At 43.6% G+C, this 20,000-nt stretch overlaps 1 protein-coding gene across 49 annotated transcripts in view; it reads right to left on the bottom strand.

Annotated features, from left to right (window-relative positions):
* LOC110528828 (tensin-1) overlaps positions 1-20,000 on the bottom strand; it is a 309,937-nt gene that overhangs the window by 74,266 nt on the left and 215,671 nt on the right. The window lies entirely within an intron of this gene.

Here is a 20,000-nt window from a genome sequence, read left to right as displayed (position 1 = left end):
GGTTTCCAGGTAATGTAACAACATGTACCAGTAATGTATTTAGAACACACTGCTGCAACAAAATGTGAGAACAATGTTCTGGGAACGTTCTTGCAACATCAGGCAAATGTTTTCTACAAATCATCAACACAACTGGACAGTTTTTGTGTTATGAGAAATATTGCCGCAACCAAACGAATGTCCTGGAAACTTTCACAGAATAAATTTTAGTGCACACCCAGACCAACCATCTGCTGTGTATAATAATGATCTGAGGAGACAGAGGGAGGCTAGATCACATGATTTCGAGGAACGATGACTGACGCTAGAACATACTGTACGAATCACGTTTTAGTGACAAGGCATTAGTTTTTTCTCATCATTACTTCCGTCATCATGAAACTGTCACCAAAGGATGCCGTGTTAATGATTGGCAATAGAATCATTGTTCTGATGATAAGCTGACGTTCCCTCAACGTATATATAGGTATGCTGTCTGGATGTTATTGCCTAAACGGTTACAGAAGATCATCAGCACCCCTAGGAAAAACTCACAGCAACGGGTGACTTTTTGGAGGATTTCTTGGTTGCTATAGCAACAGGGAGAGTGCATAACAAACTCCGGTGGGCTGACATTTGTTTGACTAAGTCCAGATTGATCTATCCTAGCAGAGCCCAGTGAATCCACATATTACACTGTAACTACTATGGGCCTGGATGGGGCGTGGGGGCGTACGTGGGAGACAGATAGAGAAACTTAGAAGAGTTTGTGTGTGTGTGTGTGTGTGTGTTAATATGTGTGTGTGCGTTAATGTGTGTTTGATGTGTGTGTGTGTGTGTGTGTGCCTGTGTCTCTAATATGTATGATACTAAGGTCGGGCCCCCAGGGGCCCCCTCATAAATTCAGTTAATGTGTGCTGTTTAAACCCTCTATACTTACTAACTGGAGCTGTGACTGACACAGATATATCACTGTAGGGGCCCCTGTGACCCCCGGCCTATAAGTCTGAGGAGCCTTTATCCTTTATTCACAGCTGACAGCAAACAGTTCTCAGCACCGCTCAGCACCGTGGTACTCAGCCATCCTACTGAAGAAGATGTGGCTCAGCACCGTGGTACTCAGGCCTTCAGCCATCCCAATGAAGGACATGTGGCTCAGCACTGTGGTACTCAGGCCTTCAGCCATCCCACTGAAGGACATGTGGCTCAGCACTGTGGTACTCAGGCCTTCAGCCATCCCAGTGAAGGAGATGTGGCTCAGCATTGTGGTACTCAGGCCTTCAGCCATCCCACTGAAGGAGATGTGGCTCAGCATTGTGGTACTCAGGCCTTCAGCCATCCCAGTGAAGGAGATGTGGCTCAGCAATGTGGTGTGCTCAGGCCTTCAGCCATCCCAGTGAAGGAGATGTGGCTCAGCATTGTGGTACTCAGGCCTTCAGCCATCCCAGTGAAGGAGATGTGGCTCAGCATTGTGGTACTCAGGCCTTCAGCCATCCCAGTGAAGGAGATGTGGCTCAGCATTGTGGTACTCAGGCCTTCAGCCATCCCAGTGAAGGAGATGTGGCTCAGCATTGTGGTACTCAGGCCGTCAGCCATCCCAGTGAAGGAGATGTGGCTCAGCTCTGTGGTACTCAGGCCTTCAGCCTTCACCCCACTGAAGGAGATGTGGCATCTTCTCTAAAAGGTCAGGCCTCGGAAAGTGCACAGGCGTAGGTTTTATCAGAGACGGTCAGGCATATTAAAAAAGACAGACTGAGAGATGAAGAGAGAGAAGAAGGGACCAAAATAAATAAAGAGACAGACATACTGTACAGACAGACATGCATACATACAGATATGGGGGTAAAAACAGACAGACAGACATACTGTACAGACAGACATGCATACATACAGATATGGGGGTAAAAACAGACAGACAGACATACTGTACAGACAGACATGCATACATACAGATATGGGGGTAAAAACAGACAGACAAACAGCCTGACAGCTCGAGAGACAAACAGATAAAACCAAATGAATCACTTCCCCCCCCAAAAAACATTCACACCAACTCAAAGCTAATCTGCGTCATCTCCTCAATTTAGCCTCATAGCGCATTCTTACGACATCGCTATGGAACCTAGTGAACAATACCCAACCAAATGCATCCATATATGGCAAGTGGAATCAGAGTCCCAGACTGGACTAATATGGATCTACTGGGCTTAGGACCCACTCAGACTGGACTAATATGGATCAACTGGGTTTACGACCCACTCAGACTGGACTAATGTGGATATACCGGGCTTAGGACCCACTCAGACTGGACTAATGTGGATATACGAGGCTTAGGACCCACTCAGACTGGACTAATGTGGATATACCGGGCTTAGGACCCACTCAGACTGGAAGGAAGACAAAAGTACTGCAGCCTCACAGGTATCCACCTGCACACTTTTCAAAGCCATGCCAGACGTGTCTGTTATACAGCCAAATTAGTGGTTTTTCTATCTCTGTTTAAAGGTCCAAAGCCTGTAAAATGACATTGTTTTGTTGAGTCACTCTGGCTCTGTGCTGGTGAGGGGGAGGGGGAGGGAGAGAGAGAGAGAGAGAGAGAGAGAGAGAGAGAGAGAGAAACCCATACATGGCGTTGGACCAAGGGAAGAACGGACACATACCTCTGGCATGGGAGCCAGAAGCAGCAAAGGAGAGGAGAGGAGAGGTGTGTCTGAGTTGACCATAACAAATATGCCATGCCTTGTACACAAGTACCACAAGTTCTCTATTGTAGAGGAGAGGGTGAGAGAGTCCAGCGAGGGGTTCATCTGTCACAAGGAGGTCATAGAAGGAACTGAGGCAGAACCAGACCCCCAGATAGCTAGCCAACCAGCCTGCATTTCTCTCAATCCCACCCCAGGAAAAGTGTCTCGTCTGGGGTTTAGTGGAGCAAGGCATTGCTCGTGGGAAGTCTTTCCACAGCACAGTATATCCACACTCCTAGCAGAGATCTGGCTGAATCACAAGTGGCTTCCTCTCCCAAAGAACACAACTCCAACTATCTGGGTGTATAATATAGGGTAGACAAGCTGGCAGTATACTGCCTGACTCAAATCCATTTTCCCTGTGCAAAACCAAGCTTGAGGATTCTGATTGCTATGAAAAAAAGTGAAGGAATGTATAAATTCCCACCACCCAGACGCGTGGGCTTACAACAGGTTGGAACAAGCAGCCTTCCAGCGTACTGGACGCCAAGAAAACATTTAGCTTTCAGCTCCATACAGCACAGTGCTAAGAGAGATTCAGCTCCATACAACACGGTGTTAAGAGAGATTCAGCTCCATACAACACAGTGCTAAGAGAGATTCAGCTCCATACAACACAGTGTTAAGAGAGATTCAGCTCCATACAACACAGTGCTAAGAGAGATTCAGCTCCATACAACACAGTGTTAAGAGAGATTCAGCTCCATACAACACAGTGCTAAGAGAGATTCAGCTCCATACAACACAGTGTTAAGAGAGATTCAGCTCCATACAGCACAGTGCTAAGAGAGATTAAGCTCCATACAACACAGTGCTAAGAGAGATTCAGCTCCATACAGCACAGTGCTAAGAGAGATTCAGCTCCATACAGCACAGTGCTAAGAGAGATTCAGCTCCATACAACACAGTGCTAAGAGAGATTCAGCTCCATACAACACAGTGCTAAGAGAGATTCAGCTCCATACAACACAGTGCTAAGAGAGATTCAGCTCCATACAACACAGTGCTAAGAGAGATTCAGCTCCATACAACACAGTGCTAAGAGAGATTCAGCTCCATACAACACAGTGCTAAGAGAGATTCAGCTCCATACAACACAGTGTTAAGAGAGATTCAGCTCCATACAACACAGTGTTAAGAGAGATTCAGCTCCATACAGCACAGTGCTAAGAGAGATTCAGCTCCATACAACACAGTGCTAAGAGAGATTCAGCTCCATACAACACAGTGCTAAGAGAGATTCAGCTCCATACAACACAGTGCTAAGAGAGATTCAGCTCCTTACAACACAGTGCTAAGAGAGATTCAGCTAAATACAACACAGTGTTAAGAGAGATTCAGCTCCATACAACACAGTGCTAAGAGAGATTCAGCTAAATACAACACAGTGTTAAGAGAGATTCAGCTCCATACAACACAGTGTTAAGAGAGATTCAGCTCCATACAACATAGTACTAAAAGAGATTCAGCTCCATACAACACAGTGTTAAGAGAGATTAATATACATACAACACAATACTAAGCGAGATGAATATACATATAACACAGTTTTAAGAGAGATTCAGCTCCATACAACACAGTGCTAAGCGAGATTAATATACAAATAACACAATTTTAAGAGAGATGCAGCTCCTTACAACACAGTGCTAAGAGAGATTCAGCTCCATACAACACAGTGCTAAGAGAGATTCAGCTCCGTACAACACAGTGCTAAGAGAGATTCAGCTCCATACAACACAGTACTAAGAGAGATTCAGCTCCATACAACACAGTACTAAGAGAGATTCAGCTCCGTACAACACGGTGTTAAGAGAGATTCAGCTCCATACAACACCATGCTAAGAGATTCAGCTCTGTACAACGCAGTGCTAAGAGATTCAGCTCCATACAACACAGTGTTAAGAGAGATTCAGCTCCATACAACACAGTGCTAAGAGAGATTCAGCTCCATACAACACAGTACTAAGAGAGATTCAGCTAAATACAACACAGTGCTAAGAGAGATTCAGCTCCGTACAACACAGTGCTAAGAGAGATTCAGCTCCGTACAACACAGTGTTAATAGAGAACCAGCTCCATACAACACAGTGTTAATAGAGATTCAGCTCCATACAACACAGTGTTAATAGAGATTCAGCTCCGTACAACACAGTGCTAAGAGAGATTCAGCTCCTTACAACACAGTGTTAAGAGAGATTCAGCTCCATTACAACACAGTGCTAAGAGAGATTCAGCTCCATACAACACAGTGCTAAGAGAGATTCAGCTCCTTACAACACAGTGTTAAGAGAGATTCAGCTCCATACAACACAGTGTTAATAGAGATTCAGCTCCATACAACACAGTGTTAATAGAGATTCAGCTCCGTACAACACAGTGCTAAGAGAGATTCAGCTCCATTACAACACAGTGCTAAGAGAGATTCAGCTCCATACAACACAGTGCTAAGAGAGATTCAGCTCCATACAACACAGTGCTAAGAGAGATTCAGCTCCTTACAACACAGTGCTAAGAGAGATTCAGCTCCATTACAACACAGTGCTAAGAGAGATTCAGCTCCATACAACACAGTGCTAAGAGAGATTCAGCTCCTTACAACACAGTGCTAAGAGAGATTCAGCTCCATACAACACAGTGTTAAGAGAGATTCAGCTCCATACAACACAGTGCTAAGAGAGATTCAGCTCCATACAACACAGTGTTAAGAGAGATTCAGCTCCATACAACACAGTGTTAATAGAGATTCAGCTCCATACAACACAGTGCTAAGAGAGATTCAGCTCCATACAACACAGTGTTAAGAGAGATTCAGCTCCATACAACACAGTGTTAATAGAGATTCAGCTCCATACAACACAGTGTTAATAGAGATTCAGCTCCGTACAACACAGTGCTAAGAGAGATTCAGCTCCATTACAACACAGTGCTAAGAGAGATTCAGCTCCATACAACACAGTGCTAAGAGAGATTCAGCTCCATACAACACAGTGCTAAGAGAGATTCAGCTCCTTACAACACAGTGCTAAGAGAGATTCAGCTCCATTACAACACAGTGCTAAGAGAGATTCAGCTCCATACAACACAGTGCTAAGAGAGATTCAGCTCCTTACAACACAGTGCTAAGAGAGATTCAGCTCCATTACAACACAGTGCTAAGAGACAGCATACTTGGCTGCTCCTATACTTCAGAATTATTAATAGCCACTTAAATATCACACAGACAGAACAACTATGACGATGACAGATACTGTTAGAAGTTGTAGTTAGGCACTGATCTAGGATCAGTACACATTCTCACAAACCCTTACCAGAAGCATTAGGGAGAGAAACAGAAAACTGACCTCAGATCAGCATCTAGGGTTGCCTGACAACTCAACCTGAATTGAATTCCGCTGCTCTATCGATCGCTTCATACATTCAATCGGAAACTGTCATCCTAGAAGTTGTTTGTGTGACTTCCAAATGAGGGGAGTTGTACAAAACAAATTCCTCTGTGATTGGATTGTCTCTACCAAATCTAACCAATCAAAGTTGATAACGTCGTCATGTAGGCCGGCTCAGGCCCAACCCATCGGTTTCTCAAACCAATCAGAACGTTCAGAATGCATTTGCATTCTAGAAATCATCGGGGAAGGAGGCCAATCCAGGCTCATGGCGGAGAAGAAACATCAGTTGGACAGAGCGATGTGAAAGGGTATCCAGGCAACATCTAGGGGAAACGTCACACTACTTCTAAATGGTGAGTATGGGTGGAGATGTCGTCAGGGAGATAAATCTTCTCATTGGCTCCCATGAAAAAGAATCTTGCCGATCGAACCACATTTGGGATTCCTGAAGCCTTCGCACAAGAGAAACTGCAGTAGTAGTGGCAGTCTGCCTGGGCAAATAAATACTTCAGGTTCTAAGAGGCCAAATAAGGACGTCAAGCCGAACAGTACTTCAGATGGAGTTATAGAGCTAACCAGGCTTCTATTTGATTTGAATGGTAAACAATTATGTTGGGTATTGTGACGGAGAGTGCCTGTACAATCATGTTGGACATTTCGACACGACATGGAGCGTGTAATGTATTCCTCTGAATATCAGTGTATTACTGGCAGTTCTTTGGTAATGGTAAAATAAGACCTTGTGGTTGCAGAGAGACGGAGGGAAAGTTAAACCATAGCAGTAACACAGTAGGAAAACATCTGATGAATGACGACTAGCATGCTGCCAGGAGAATATCAAGCAGCTGTATTTCCAACATGACGACACTTCCCTAGCCAACTGTTTCCAGTTCTATAGACCTCCATCAACACTACTTGACCGTGGCCAAACACAAACCGCTTAAAGGCAAGCTTTTCCATTTCCACGCCATAAAAACCCGTCTGCAACGCCAGACGTCATGGCGAGAAATTGATTGAGCTAACGACCTTCTCACTCGTTCCCGCTAGACGCTACTTTATACCAGGCTACTTAGGGAAACAACCTCCCTTGGCTTTGGGGCTGCAAGAAGTGTACATCAATAGTATCTACAGACTGTACAGAGGTTTTCCTGGCTTTCTACTGTATAACCTAGCCTCACTGCATACTGTATACACTAGCATCACTACATACTGTATAACCTAGCCTCACTACATACTGTATACACTAGCCTCACTACATACTGTATACACTAGCATCACTACATACAGTATACACTAGCCTCACTATATACTGTATACACTAGCATCACTACATACTGTATAACCTAGCCTCACTACATACTGTATACCCTAGCCTCACTATATACTGTATACACTAGCCTCACTATATACTGTATACACTAGCCTCACTATATACTGTATACATTAGCCTCACTACATACTGTATACACCAGCCTCACTACATAATGTATACACTAGCATCACTATATACTGTATACCCTAGCCTCACTATATACTGTATACCCTAACCTCACTATATAAACTAGGCTCACTATATACTGTATACACTAGCCTCACTATATACTGTATACAATAGCCTCTCTATATACACTAGCCTCACGATATACTGTATACCCTAGCCTCACTATATACTGTATACCCTAGCCTCACTACATACAGTATACACTAGCCTCACTATATACTGTATACACTAGCCTCACTACATACTGTATACCCTAGCCTCACTATATACTGTATACACTAGCCTCACTATATACTGTATACCCTAGCCTCACTACATACTGTATACACTAGTCTCACTATATACTGTATACCCTAGCCTCACTATATACTGTATACACTAGCCTCACTATATACTGTATACACTAGCCTCACTACATACTGTATACCCTAGCCTCACTACATACTGTATACCCTAGCCTCACTACATACTGTATACCCTAGCCTCACTATATACTGTATACCCTAACCTCACTATATACTGTGTACCCTAGCCTCACTATTTACTGTATACACTAGTCTCACTATATACTGTATACACTAGCCCCACTATATACTGTATACACTAGTCTCACTATATACTGTATACACTAGCCTCACTATATACTGTATACCCCAGCCTCACTATATACTGTATACCCTAACCTCACTATATACACTAGGCTCACTATATACTGTATACACTAGCCTCACTATATACTGTATACACTAGCCTCACTATATACACTAGCCTCACGGTATACTGTATACACTAGCCTCACTATATACTCTATACCCTAGCCTCGCTATATACTGTATACACTAGTCTCACTATATACTGTATACACTAGCCTCACTATATACTGTATACACTAGCCCCACTATATACTGTATACCCTAACCTCACTATATACTGTATACCCTAGCTTCACTATATACTGTATACACTAGACTAAACCCACTATATACTGCATACCCTAGATCCACTATATACTGTATACCCTAGTCTCACTACATACTGTATACACTAGCCTAAACCCACTAAATACTGTATACCCTAGCCTCACTACATACTGTATACACTAGCCTAAACCCACTAAATACTGTATACCCTAGCCTCACTATATAATGTATACACTAGCCTAAACCCACTATATATTGTATACCCTAGACCCACTATGTAATGTATACCCTAGCCTCACTGTATACAATAGCCTAGACCCACTAAATACTGTATACACTTGCCTCACTATATACTGTATACCCTAGCCTCACTATATACTGTATACACTAGCCTAAACCCACTATATACTGCATACCCTAGATCCACTATATACTGTATACCCTAGCCTCACTACATACTGTATACACTAGCCTAAATCCACTATATACTGCATACCCTAGACCCACTATTTACTGTATACCCTAGCCATGCCCACTATATATTGTATACCCTAGCCTCACTATATACTGTATACAATAGCCTAGACCCACTATTTACTGTATACCCTAGCCTCACTTCATACTGTATACACTAGCCTAAACCCACTAAATACTGTATACCCTAGCCTCACTACATACTGTATACCCTAACCTCACTATATACTGTGTACCCTAGCCTCACTATATACTGTATACACTAGCCTCACTATATACTGTATAACCTAGCCTCACTATATACTGTATACCCTAGCCTCACTATATACTGTATACACTAGCCATGCCCAGTATGTACTGTAGACCCTAGCCTAGACCCACTATGTACTGTGTACCCTAGCCATGCCCACTATGTACTGTATACCCTAGCCTAGACCCACTATGTACTGTATACCCTAACCTAGACCCACTATGTACTGTATATCCTAGCCTAGACCCACTATGTACTGTATCCCCTAGCCTAGACCCACTATGTACTGAATATCCTAGCCTAGACCCACTATGTACTGTATACCCTAGCCATGCCCACTATGTACTGTATACCCTAGCCTAGACCCACTATGTACTGTATACCCTAACCTAGACCCACTATGTACTGTATATCCTAGCCTAGACCCACTATGTACTGTATCCCCTACCCTAGCCTCACTACATACTGTATACACTAGTCTCACTATATACTGTATACCCTAGCCTCACTATATACTGTATACACTAGCCTCACTATATACTGTATACACTAGCCTCACTACATACTGTATACCCTAGCCTCACTACATACTGTATACCCTAGCCTCACTACATACTGTATACCCTAGCCTCACTATATACTGTATACCCTAACCTCACTATATACTGTGTACCCTAGCCTCACTATTTACTGTATACACTAGTCTCACTATATACTGTATACACTAGCCCCACTATATACTGTATACACTAGTCTCACTATATACTGTATACACTAGCCTCACTATATACTGTATACCCCAGCCTCACTATATACTGTATACCCTAACCTCACTATATACACTAGGCTCACTATATACTGTATACACTAGCCTCACTATATACTGTATACACTAGCCTCACTATATACACTAGCCTCACGATATACTGTATACACTAGCCTCACTATATACTCTATACCCTAGCCTCGCTATATACTGTATACACTAGTCTCACTATATACTGTATACACTAGCCTCACTATATACTGTATACACTAGCCCCACTATATACTGTATACCCTAACCTCACTATATACTGTATACCCTAGCTTCACTATATACTGTATACCCTAGTCTCACTACATACTGTATACACTAGCCTAAACCCACTAAATACCGTATACCCTAGCCTCACTACATACTGTATACACTAGCCTAAACCCACTAAATACTGTATACCCTAGCCTCACTATATAATGTATACACTAGCCTAAACCCACTATATATTGTATACCCTAGACCCACTATGTAATGTATACCCTAGCCTCACTATATACTGTATACAATAGCCTAGACCCACTAAATACTGTATACACTTGCCTCACTATATACTGTATACCCTAGCCTCACTATATACTGTATACACTAGCCTAAACCCACTATATACTGCATACCCTAGATCCACTATATACTGTATACCCTAGTCTCACTACATACTGTATACACTAGCCTAAATCCACTATATACTGCATACCCTAGACCCACTATTTACTGTATACCCTAGCCATGCCCACTATATATTGTATACCCTAGCCTCACTATATACTGTATACAATAGCCTAGACCCACTATTTACTGTATACCCTAGCCTCACTTCATACTGTATACACTAGCCTAAACCCACTAAATACTGTATACCCTAGCCTCACTATATACTGTATACCCTAGCCCCACTATATACTGTGTACCCTAGCCTCACTATATACTGTATACACTAGCCTCACTATATACTGTATATCCTAGCCTCACTATATACTGTATACCCTAGCCTCACTATATACTGTATACACTAGCCATGCCCAGTATGTACTGTAGACCCTAGCCTAGACCCACTATGTACTGTGTACCCTAGCCATGCCCACTATGTACTGTATACCCTAGCCTAGACCCACTATGTACTGTATACCCTAACCTAGACCCACTATGTACTGTATATCCTAGCCTAGACCCACTATGTACTGTATCCCCTAGCCTAGACCCACTATGTACTGAATATCCTAGCCTAGACCCACTATGTACTGTATACCCTAGTCTAGACCCACTATGTACTGTATACCCTAGCCATGCCCACTATGTACTGTATAGCCTAGCCATGCCCACTATGTACTGTATACACTAGCCTGGACCCACTATGTACTGTATACACTAGCCATGCCCACTATGTCCTGTATACACTAGCCTAGACCCACTATGTACTGTATACACTAGCCTAGACCCACTATGTACTGTATACCCTAGCCATGCCCACTATGTACTGTATACCCTAGCCATGCCCACTATGTACTGTTTACCCTAGCCATGCCCACTATGTACTGTATACACTAGCCTGGACCCACTATGTACTGTATACCCTAGCCATGCCCACTATGTACTGTATACCCTAGCCATGCCCACTATGTACTGTATACCCTAGCCATGCTCACTATGTACTGTATACCCTAGCCATGCCCACAATATACTGTATACACTAGCCTCACTATATACTGTATACACTAGCCTCACTGTATACTCTATACCCTAGCCTCGCTATATACTGTATACACTAGTCTCACTATATACTGTATACACTAGCCTCACTATATACTGTATACACTAGCCCCACTATATACTGTATACCCTAACCTCACTATATACTGTATACCCTAGCTTCACTATATACTGTATACACTAGCCTAAACCCACTATATACTGCATACCCTAGATCCACTATATACTGTATACCCTAGTCTCACTACATACTGTATACACTAGCCTAAACCCACTAAATACTGTATACCCTAGCCTCACTACATACTGTATACACTAGCCTAAACCCACTAAATACTGTATACCCTAGCCTCACTATATAATGTATACACTAGCCTAAACCCACTATATATTGTATACCCTAGACCCACTATGTAATGTATACCCTAGCCTCACTGTATACAATAGCCTAGACCCACTAAATACTGTATACACTTGCCTCACTATATACTGTATACCCTAGCCTCACTATATACTGTATACACTAGCCTAAACCCACTATATACTGCATACCCTAGATCCACTATATACTGTATACCCTAGCCTCACTACATACTGTATACACTAGCCTAAATCCACTATATACTGCATACCCTAGACCCACTATTTACTGTATACCCTAGCCATGCCCACTATATATTGTATACCCTAGCCTCACTATATACTGTATACAATAGCCTAGACCCACTATTTACTGTATACCCTAGCCTCACTTCATACTGTATACACTAGCCTAAACCCACTAAATACTGTATACCCTAGCCTCACTACATACTGTATACCCTAGCCTCACTATCTACTGTGTACCCTAGCCTCACTATATACTGTATACACTAGCCTCACTATATACTGTATAACCTAGCCTCACTATATACTGTATACCCTAGCCTCACTATATACTGTATACACTAGCCATGCCCAGTATGTACTGTAGACCCTAGCCTAGACCCACTATGTACTGTGTACCCTAGCCATGCCCACTATGTACTGTATACCCTAGCCTAGACCCACTATGTACTGTATACCCTAACCTAGACCCACTATGTACTGTATATCCTAGCCTAGACCCACTATGTACTGTATCCCCTAGCCTAGACCCACTATGTACTGAATATCCTAGCCTAGACCCACTATGTACTGTATACCCTAGCCATGCCCACTATGTACTGTATACCCTAGCCTAGACCCACTATGTACTGTATACCCTAACCTAGACCCACTATGTACTGTATATCCTAGCCTAGACCCACTATGTACTGTATCCCCTACCCTAGCCTCACTACATACTGTATACACTAGTCTCACTATATACTGTATACCCTAGCCTCACTATATACTGTATACACTAGCCTCACTATATACTGTATACACTAGCCTCACTACATACTGTATACCCTAGCCTCACTACATACTGTATACCCTAGCCTCACTACATACTGTATACCCTAGCCTCACTATATACTGTATACCCTAACCTCACTATATACTGTGTACCCTAGCCTCACTATTTACTGTATACACTAGTCTCACTATATACTGTATACACTAGCCCCACTATATACTGTATACACTAGTCTCACTATATACTGTATACACTAGCCTCACTATATACTGTATACCCCAGCCTCACTATATACTGTATACCCTAACCTCACTATATACACTAGGCTCACTATATACTGTATACACTAGCCTCACTATATACTGTATACACTAGCCTCACTATATACACTAGCCTCACGATATACTGTATACACTAGCCTCACTATATACTCTATACCCTAGCCTCGCTATATACTGTATACACTAGTCTCACTATATACTGTATACACTAGCCTCACTATATACTGTATACACTAGCCCCACTATATACTGTATACCCTAACCTCACTATATACTGTATACCCTAGCTTCACTATATACTGTATACCCTAGTCTCACTACATACTGTATACACTAGCCTAAACCCACTAAATACCGTATACCCTAGCCTCACTACATACTGTATACACTAGCCTAAACCCACTAAATACTGTATACCCTAGCCTCACTATATAATGTATACACTAGCCTAAACCCACTATATATTGTATACCCTAGACCCACTATGTAATGTATACCCTAGCCTCACTATATACTGTATACAATAGCCTAGACCCACTAAATACTGTATACACTTGCCTCACTATATACTGTATACCCTAGCCTCACTATATACTGTATACACTAGCCTAAACCCACTATATACTGCATACCCTAGATCCACTATATACTGTATACCCTAGTCTCACTACATACTGTATACACTAGCCTAAATCCACTATATACTGCATACCCTAGACCCACTATTTACTGTATACCCTAGCCATGCCCACTATATATTGTATACCCTAGCCTCACTATATACTGTATACAATAGCCTAGACCCACTATTTACTGTATACCCTAGCCTCACTTCATACTGTATACACTAGCCTAAACCCACTAAATACTGTATACCCTAGCCTCACTATATACTGTATACCCTAGCCCCACTATATACTGTGTACCCTAGCCTCACTATATACTGTATACACTAGCCTCACTATATACTGTAGACCCTAGCCTCACTATATACTGTATACCCTAGCCTCACTATATACTGTATACACTAGCCATGCCCAGTATGTACTGTAGACCCTAGCCTAGACCCACTATGTACTGTGTACCCTAGCCATGCCCACTATGTACTGTATACCCTAGCCTAGACCCACTATGTACGGTATACCCTAACCTAGACCCACTATGTACTGTATATCCTAGCCTAGACCCACTATGTACTGTATCCCCTAGCCTAGACCCACTATGTACTGAATATCCTAGCCTAGACCCACTATGTACTGTAAACCCTAGCCTAGACCCACTATGTACTGTATACCCTAGCCATGCCCACTATGTACTGTATAGCCTAGCCATGCCCACTATGTACTGTATACACTAGCCTGGACCCACTATGTACTGTATACACTAGCCATGCCCACTATGTCCTGTATACACTAGCCTAGACCCACTATGTACTGTATACACTAGCCTAGACCCACTATGTACTGTATACCCTAGCCATGCCCACTATGTACTGTATACTCTAGCCATGCCCACTATGTACTGTTTACCCTAGCCATGCCCACTATGTACTGTATACACTAGCCTGGACCCACTATGTACTGTATACCCTAGCCATGCCCACTATGTACTGTATACCCTAGCCATGCCCACTATGTACTGTATACCCTAGCCATGCTCACTATGTACTGTATACCCTAGCCATGCCCACAATATACTGTATACACTAGCCTCACTATATACACTAGCCTCCCGATATACTGTATACACTAGCCTCACTGTATACTCTATACCCTAGCCTCGCTATATACTGTATACACTAGTCTCACTATATACTGTATACACTAGCCTCACTATATACTGTATACACTAGCCCCACTATATACTGTATACCCTAACCTCACTATATACTGTATACCCTAGCTTCACTATATACTGTATACACTAGCCTAAACCCACTATATACTGCATACCCTAGATCCACTATATACTGTATACCCTAGTCTCACTACATACTGTATACACTAGCCTAAACCCACTAAATACTGTATACCCTAGCCTCACTACATACTGTATACACTAGCCTAAACCCACTAAATACTGTATACCCTAGCCTCACTATATAATGTATACACTAGCCTAAACCCACTATATATTGTATACCCTAGACCCACTATGTAATGTATACCCTAGCCTCACTATATACTGTATACAATAGCCTAGACCCACTAAATACTGTATACACTTGCCTCACTATATACTGTATACCCTAGCCTCACTATATACTGTATACACTAGCCTAAACCCACTATATACTGCATACCCTAGATCCACTATATACTGTATACCCTAGCCTCACTACATACTGTATACACTAGCCTAAATCCACTATATACTGCATACCCTAGACCCACTATTTACTGTATACCCTAGCCATGCCCACTATATATTGTATACCCTAGCCTCACTATATACTGTATACAATAGCCTAGACCCACTATTTACTGTATACCCTAGCCTCACTTCATACTGTATACACTAGCCTAAACCCACTAAATACTGTATACCCTAGCCTCACTATATACTGTATACCCTAGCCTCACTATATACTGTGTACCCTAGCCTCACTATATACTGTATACACTAGCCTCACTATATACTGTATACCCTAGCCTCACTATATACTGTATACCCTAGCCTCACTATATACTGTATACACTAGCCATGCCCAGTATGTACTGTAGACCCTAGCCTAGACCCACTATGTACTGTGTACCCTAGCCATGCCCACTATGTACTGTATACCCTAGCCTAGACCCACTATGTACTGTATACCCTAACCTAGACCCACTATGTACTGTATATCCTAGCCTAGACCCACTATGTACTGTATCCCCTAGCCTAGACCCACTATGTACTGAATATCCTAGCCTAGACCCACTATGTACTGTATACCCTAGCCTAGACCCACTATGTACTGTATACCCTAGCCATGCCCACTATGTACTGTATAGCCTAGCCATGCCCACTATGTACTGTATACACTAGCCTGGACCCACTATGTACTGTATACACTAGCCATGCCCACTATGTCCTGTATACACTAGCCTAGACCCACTATGTACTGTATACACTAGCCTAGACCCACTATGTACTGTATACCCTAGCCATGCCCACTATGTACTGTATACCCTAGCCATGCCCACTATGTACTGTTTACCCTAGCCATGCCCACTATGTACTGTATACACTAGCCTGGACCCACTATGTACTGTATACCCTAGCCATGCCCACTATGTACTGTATACCCTAGCCATGCCCACTATGTACTGTATACACTAGCCTAGACCCACTATGTACTGTATACCCTAGCCATGCCCACTATGTACTGTATATACTAGCCTAGACCCACTATGTACTGTATACACTAGCCTAGACCCACTATGTACTGTATACACTAGCCTAGACCCACTATGTACTGTATACACTAGCCTAGACCCACTATGTACTGTATACCCTAGCCATGCCCACTATGTACTGTATACACTAGCCTAGACCCACTATGTACTGTATACCCTAGTCATGCCCACTATGTACTGTAAATCAAATGGGAAAGACATTAGCATAATGTTGTACTGTACCTCTGAAAGAACTAACAGTGGAACATACTCTAGAGAGGTTCCAGGCAGGGTTGAGGTCACCAATTCAGTGAATTAACTTTATTCAGTAATGTATAAAGTCCATCCCCATGCCTCATACCTTCTATGGATCCAACATTCAACCAAAACCACAGCCATACCTTCATAAGCACGGAATATCTTTCTCCAGAAGAAATAGATGAATATAATATGTGCAATTGTGGCTAGCGTTGGACGCAGGTTGAAAACCTCTGATGTGGAAGCCAATTGGAGTTTCATAACGAGGAGAGCTTCATAATGACCACACAAAGGCATCGCCTCTCCGCAGGACAGCTATTGGAGGTCTTAAGCAGGCATGTTATCGTCATTACTGGCCTGCGTGGCTGAGTTGAACTGAGTTGGACAGAGCTAATAGGAGTAGGATTCTCTATGGATGGTCCATGGCCAGGTATCACTCAGAGTTCATGTTGAATCAGAACTGACAGCGGGATGTTTTCACTCAGAGTACCACTAATGGTTCTGTTGACTAGAGAACAAAAGCACAGAGGGGCCGGGTTGCCAAGCCAATGTCAACGACACACAGAGACACACACATACTGTGTCCAAGCCAGTGTGAGCTAAACACATGTAGACAGACACACTAAAACCTGACTGTAGCTACACTTTACAACACATACTATTAATGAAGCCAACTTAGCTGCACTTTGAGGAGGGAGTATTTTCACAGTTCTCTCACAGTCAGCTGCATTCAATGTCACATATGTGTTAGAATATTAAACAAACGTCACATGAAAATGTCTGGTTTCATCTCTAAAGCATCTACTTCAACAAATACACATTCACAACCTCTGTTGACTCACCATGGGCCAGAAGCTGTTCATAACACATCGTTCCTCTAGTCTAGTCTGTCTCCTGAGGGTTTGGTGAAGTTTGGCTGCTCCGAGGCGTCCAATGAGGAGGCGTTACAGAGTTTGGCACGAGGGAATCCAGTTTAAAGGTAAAAAGATGGATTTGGATGAAGAGAGGGGAACCCGTTTTGCAGAGGAATGGATCTATCTGGAAAGACGTCAGTCCACAGCCATTATTCGCTCACAGCATCTTAATGTTGGAGGACGAGATGGTGGGAAGCATTGATTTAAGGCTGTTCTGGCAGGGTAAGAGGTTTTCTGGGAGTGCTGAGGAAAGCGGTGGGGAATTTTCTGCTCTGGACTAATGGTGACCAATGAAAATGAAAATGCCTGAGGTGCAATTCTGAATTGGAAGGGCTTTCGCAGTGTCAATTGGTAAGTGTTTCGGTCTAAGTGTTTGGAGGAGAAAATGACATTTAGCAGCTCGTCTATGGTAATAAAGAATTTGCACAAAACGGGTTTTATGAAACTGACACCTATTTCTTTCTCTCAGATTGATCGAATTTAAATTGAACTGACACAAAACAATATGTTTTATTGCTGTTTCATGCATCACAACCACATAACACCCTGGACAGGTAAACGTTAGGAAATGTCTTTCCATCCGCCAAAATGTGTTACAGCTCAACCATAACAAACAGGATTCTTCTGTCTTGTTTTGACTGCTAGAACAGAGAGAAGATTTAGTGGCCTGCGACACTCCCGCTTATAACTGCCCCCCCGTGTTAGCCCAGGGTTAAAGGGGAATGACGGTGGTCATCAGTCAACATCCTCACTTAGAAGTGTCAGTCAGGGAAAAAGGGAGGAGGGAGGTCAGGGAGAGAGAGAGGAAGACAGGGGAAAACGGAGGCTCTCTAGAGATGGAGACTTAAAGGAGTCTACGAGGAAGCAGAGAAAAAGAGAGTAAAATCACTGAAGGTAGAGGCTGACTTCTCGTTCTATATCTGTCTGGCACATACATGACACACACACATACACACAGATCCCTCCCTCCCACTCCCACACTCACACACACCTCTTGGGTTGACCTATCGTTATACTGTAGCTTCAGCGGTGGATCTGTCCATCCTGTCAGCCACTGGTTACAGTAAAGATGAAACACAACCACAGCCACCACTCTCCCTCCGCCAGCTTAACTCTCCTCTAGACCAGTCACAACCACAGCCACCGCTCTCCCTCCGCCAGCTTAACTCTCCTCTAGACCAGTCACAACCACAGCCACCACTCTCCCTCCGCCAGCTCAACTCTCCTCTAGACCAGTCACAACCACAGCCACCGCTCTCCCTCCGCCAGCTCAACTCTCCTCTAGACCAGTCACAACCACAGCCACCGCTCTCCCTCCGCCAGCTTAACTCTCCTCTAGACCAGTCACAACCACAGCCACCGCTCTCCCTCCGCCAGCTTAACTCTCCTCTAGACCAGTCACAACCACAGCCACCGCTCTCCCTCCGCCGGCTCAACTCTCCTCTAGACCAGTCACAACCACAGCCACCACTCTCCCTCCGCCAGCTTAACTCTCCTCTAGACCAGTCACAACCACAGCCACCGCTCTCCCTCCGCCGGCTCAACTCTCCTCTAGACCAGTCACAACCACAGCCACCACTCTCCCTCCGCCAGCTCAACTCTCCTCTAGACCAGTCACAAAACACCTCCACTCTCCCTCCGCCAGCTCAACTCTCCTCTAGACCAGTCACAACCACAGCCACCACTCTCCCTCCGCCAGCTCAACTCTCCTCTAGACCAGTCACAAAACACCTCCACTCTCCCTCCGCCAGCTCAACTCTCCTCTAGACCAGTCACAAAACACCTCCGCTCTCCCTCCGCCAGCTCAACTCTCCTCTAGACCAGTCACAAAACACCTCCGCTCTCCCTCCGCCAGCTCAACTCTCCTCTAGACCAGTCACAACCACAGCCACCGCTCTCCCTCCGCCAGCTCAACTCTCCTCTAGACCAGTCACAAAACACCTCCGCTCTCCCGCCGCCAGCTCAACTCTCCTCTAGACCAGTCACAAAACACCTCCACTCTCCCTCC

Source organism: Oncorhynchus mykiss, chromosome 7 (genome assembly GCF_057628025.1).
Source record: "Oncorhynchus mykiss isolate SJ-2025 chromosome 7, ASM5762802v1, whole genome shotgun sequence".
Lineage (NCBI taxonomy): Eukaryota > Metazoa > Chordata > Actinopteri > Salmoniformes > Salmonidae > Oncorhynchus > Oncorhynchus mykiss.
The sequence above is the reverse complement of the archived record's forward strand: the minus strand, read 5'-3'. Positions and strand labels throughout refer to the sequence as shown.